The sequence below is a fragment of the Telopea speciosissima genome, unplaced genomic scaffold (assembly GCF_018873765.1).
Source record: "Telopea speciosissima isolate NSW1024214 ecotype Mountain lineage unplaced genomic scaffold, Tspe_v1 Tspe_v1.0193, whole genome shotgun sequence".
In the NCBI taxonomy this organism is placed as follows: Eukaryota; Viridiplantae; Streptophyta; class Magnoliopsida; order Proteales; family Proteaceae; genus Telopea; species Telopea speciosissima.
The window spans coordinates 22,692-27,500 of NW_025317529.1; the positions used below are offsets into that span (position 1 = coordinate 22,692).

General features: G+C 33.7%; 3 non-coding genes across 3 annotated transcripts; 1 reads left to right on the forward strand and 2 right to left on the reverse strand.

Annotated features, from left to right (window-relative positions):
• Nucleotides 1-1,886: 1,886 nt before the first annotated feature.
• On the reverse strand, nucleotides 1,887-1,960 carry TRNAD-GUC. Its single transcript has one exon. It is a non-coding gene; the product is annotated as a tRNA-Asp (tRNA).
• A 439-nt stretch (nucleotides 1,961-2,399) lies between these two features.
• Nucleotides 2,400-2,483, reverse strand: TRNAY-GUA. The gene has a single exon. It is a non-coding gene; the product is annotated as a tRNA-Tyr (tRNA).
• Nucleotides 2,484-3,749: 1,266 nt separating this feature from the next.
• On the forward strand, nucleotides 3,750-3,821 carry TRNAT-GGU. The gene has a single exon. It is a non-coding gene; the product is annotated as a tRNA-Thr (tRNA).
• The last annotated feature ends 988 nt before the right edge of the window (nucleotides 3,822-4,809 follow it).

Sequence of the window (4,809 nt, forward strand, 5' to 3'; positions counted from 1 at the left end):
CCCTTGTGCACATCCCCTTGTGGGCTGTTGCCTGCGGGCAGCAAGCTTACGGGCTGCGGGCTTGCAGGCTGCTGTCCGTGGGCTTTAGCCTATGGGCAGCAGGCTCGCGCCTACAGCCCAAGGCTCTTGCCTGTCAGGCCCTGTGCCTATGGGCTGCGCAGGAGTGCTGCAGACTGCGCAAGTGGGCTGCATGCACCCCCTTGTTTTCCCTCCAATTTAACAAAAAAAAAAAATAAAATAGTTTTTTTTCAAAATAGAATTTTATTATTTTGTTTTGTTTTTGGAGGATGATGATGGGTGAAGAGATTCCCTCTTTACCTACTTGCAATTAAAATGCGATTTTAATTTTATGGGTTTGGATACATGATATCACATGCGATGTGGTGGTTCAATAATTGAAGGAATCCATGTTTTAATTTTTGGTTCACTTGCTTTAATGCCCATGCATGAAATTATATTATGATGTGATTATGGGAATGGCATTCTAATAAATGGATGGATTGTTTATGTATGTGATACATGGGGTTATGGGTGGATGTGATGCTTCTCTCTCTCTCCCCCTTTCTTTTTTTAAACAAATGTACTCCACCCATGAGCAACCCAAATGGTGGGTTGGTTTCTCCATGCGGGGAATTTGAATTTCTTTCATTCTTTCAATCATTGATAAGAACTAAGAGGTCAAGTTTAATTCAAACTAATTATTTTGACTGACTGTTTTTACGTAGATGATAAGTAAAAAGGCAGTAGGAACTAGAACGAAGAGTACAGTAGCAATAAATGCGAGAATATTTACTTCCATAATAGAATCTCATTGTTTTTTTTACTTCGCAATAACTCGGGATCTAATCCCATAGAGATGATAAATCTTTCTTCTGTAAATTCAATGGGATGAATTGGATCCCGATGATATTGAATCGGATCAATATCATGAATAACAATATCTGAGCTATCAAATCGATTCATCATCGAGAATTGAATATTGAATAGTATAACATAGGAAGATCTTTTATCCATACCGAATCCAAAATAGGATCCCAGATCCAATCAAAAATTTCGTTGAATTTTTCATTCTTTTCTATAACCTACCATTTTCCTTATACAATCATCTGATGGGGTATCGTCTGACTCGTCTTCGACTTCCATTGGTCACAAACCCAAACAATAAAAGTGAAATGGAAAGGGTAAGATCTTGGATTTTAAACTCCGTTTTTTGATGATCTAATTCTAAATGATAAATAAAGAAGTGTGAGAAAGACGGGTTCCCGTATAAAAGATCTAATATTCTGACAAATTCACTATTTTTTTGGAGTTTGTTCTTTCTTCGGTGGGACCATAAGAGGAAAAAAGATTCTTCATTCCCTCACTAAGAAGGGTAGGATCTTAGTTTGATTTTGATCTTTTTTTTAGGAATATCCCCCTTATTGGGACACCTCTATCAAAAGTTCGGTGCTTGAATGAGATAGATAGCTTCTTTCCAATGTGTAATTGATATTACACAAAGTCGGAGCTAGAAAGGGAGGTAGGTTTAATCTGAAAGTATTCTGTCGGGGTAATTATGTAATTTTGTATCGTATAATAAAGAAATCCAATTTGTGTATGTGCTCCCCGGAAACATATGGCTATTCTATTCCATGGATCGGGAACAATCGGAAAAGCCAGACCGGTACCGTATCTCTTGGAATCCTAACCTAAATAGGGTGCTACCAACAATTGTACTAAATATATCTCTCCCCCGGCAATCGGTACTAGTTGATGGAATGGAAATTCCCGTATTTATTCGATAAGAAAAAGAAATAAAGATCCCCACTGGGAATTAGATCCCACTCTCTGTCCCCCTCTTCACAGAAAATGGAGAGATAAATTGATGGATTCATCGGATACTAGGTCGGGACTGACGGGACTCGAACCCGCAGCTTCCGCCTTGACAGGGCGGTGCTCTAACCGATTGAACTACAATCCCAGGGATTGGGGGTGTACAGCATATATATTCTTATGATTTTATTCAAACCATTTCTATTTAGAATCGCTGTCTTGTAACAGAGACACGAGTGATATATTGATATCCACATAGATATGGACTTTAGTGAGAGCGACACCGATTACTAGTAATCCAGTAATCCTTGGGTTATTGCCCAATCGATTGATAATCAATCTTTCAATGAAAAAAGACTCTTTTTTGTTTTTCTTTCCTTCTTTATTTACAATTTAAATTTACTATATTACTATTACTTTCCTTATACTTAGAGATCATGACATGCATCTAGATCATTAAAACAGAATATGTGGGAACAAAAACAAATAAAATAAATGGACTCTTTTTTTTATTCCTATTCCTCCATATGAAACATTTCTGGAGGACAAATTGATTATATCATCCTCATGATGAATCGGCGAATTATTGGGCCGAGCTGGATTTGAACCAGCGTAGACATATTGCCAACGAATTTACAGTCCGTCCCCATTAACCGCTCGGGCATCGACCCAGGAAGAATCAATTCTAGGTTTATTGATAATCTATGATCAACTTCCTTTCGTAGTACCCTACCCTACCCCCAGGGGAAGTCGAATCCCCGCTGCCTCCTTGAAAGAGAGATGTCCTAAACCGCTAGACGATGGGGGCATACCTGCCTGACTGCCATCATACTATGCTCATCTCATAGTATGAACAGTTTTTTGGAATTGTCAATATTCAATATAATGTAATGGTATGACTAGATCCGAAGAATCTTTCCGACTTTCATGATTCATTCCATCGACCATAGAATTTTTTTGATTCGTCATTCATGAACCATTAACCATTCTATAGATAGAATGATAGAATAGAGAAAATGATATTCTATATTTCTATGTAATGATAGAATAAAAAAAAAAAAAAGAAATTCTAATAATTCTAATATAATATTAGTATTAGAATATTAATAATAATAATAGAATTCTAAATAGAATATAAATTTAAATGTAATAAAATGAAAAATGAAATAAAAAAGAAAATTTTTTGAATTATTTTATTATTATTTAATTAATAATAATTAAATATATTTAAATAAAAATTCAGTATTTCTATTTATTAGTATTTTTATTAGGATTTTTTTTTAATAAAATAAAAATATAAGTATAAGATCCCCTGAGGGAATGATTTGTCCGACAGAAAAAGGGTTAAACTCCCTTTCTTCAACTTTCATTTAATTCATTATTAAGATATACCTATCTTTATTTCACGCTAAGCCAGGAAATTCATAAATGATAGAAAGTTTCTTTTTTTTTTTTTTTTTGATTGATTCAAAAAAAAGGATAATATATAATATTATGTAGAACTTGTAAATCTGGGATTGGATCAACAAGTAAAGTAATCCAATTTTTTTTCTATTTTCTATAAGATAAGAATTTGTCGGTTCGGGGCGCGAATCGAATCTCTTCATCAGACGATTCAATGAAATTTTTTGAATTTATGTCGTATTGGTACAGTACATATATCAATCAAATGAATCTCGTTCTGATGGGAGGCAATTCAAAAAAAGCAATTAGATTAAGGTCGCAATTCATTTCATTGATATTTCTCAAATATCAATAAAAATTTTATTAACCATTTTTTTTTACCTTACCCTAGACTTCCCAAGTCACTCTTTTTCTTCCTGAACGAGTCGCTATGCACATATATATATATGTACATATATTCTATAGATATAGATAGGTAGATGCGCTAGACTCATAGTGGCTAGCGGCTAATATTCAGGAATTTCATCAAAGAGGCCCTTTTAACTCAGCGGTAGAGTAACGCCATGGTAAGGCGTAAGTCATCGGTTCAAATCCGATAAGGGGCTCTTTCCACAAAACTCCAGTCTTAGCCTTCATTTTTGAGCGGAGAATAGAGATATTGTTGATATTTGTAATATAATATCATAAAGTAACTGCCCACTAATTAATAAGGTATACTAATAAGATAATACTAATAATATATTATACTAATAAGTTAACTTATAGTATAACTTAAAATATATAAAATATATATAAGTTATATAGTTCTATGAACATTTGTTCATTATTTGTTCAATACAATTAGAATGATATGAGAAGTCATCCCTGGGAGGATGACTATGTCACTACAGACTATACTCCTATTCATTTTCATTATGAAAGATTTTTGGTCCTAGGACATAGATAGAATATCTACCTAATTCCAATTAGGAATCACCAAATATTCCTACTTTGTCCATTATTCCAATCAAATCAATTCTATTGTAAAAATGTAAAAATTAGAAATCAACAAAAGAAAAAGTAAGTGGATCTGACCCATTGAATCATGGCTGTTTCCGCTATTCTGATAATAAATATGAAAATTCGATAGAGATGTAGTAGGGGATCATTTAAAAATTTTATATGCTTGGACTACGCAAGAATTTGTCGATATTTCCGATTGAATCCTCTTGTTCCTGAATCTTCCATAGGAAGAAATTGCCATTCCCTTCCTCCGCAAAGAAAGGTTTATTCCGAGTCACAACATAAGAGCCAGCTATTTTTCAATATCTTTCTTTGACTTTGATTCCAATTCCAGAAAAAGATAAGTTTAGATATTATCTATATAATATATGATTTATATATATCAGATATCAGATCCCGGCTTGGCTTCATGTACCAAACTATTTCCATATTGATGCTTCCAATATTTTTTTGTTCCGACAATGTGATGGAGCACGGATGCGAGAAAGGAACTTTCATTTTCAGTCTCCTATTATTTATATTATTTAATATTAATATTGTATTGAATTTAGGGACAGGGACAAAAAAAAATAGGGAATTTCCTTTTTCTGA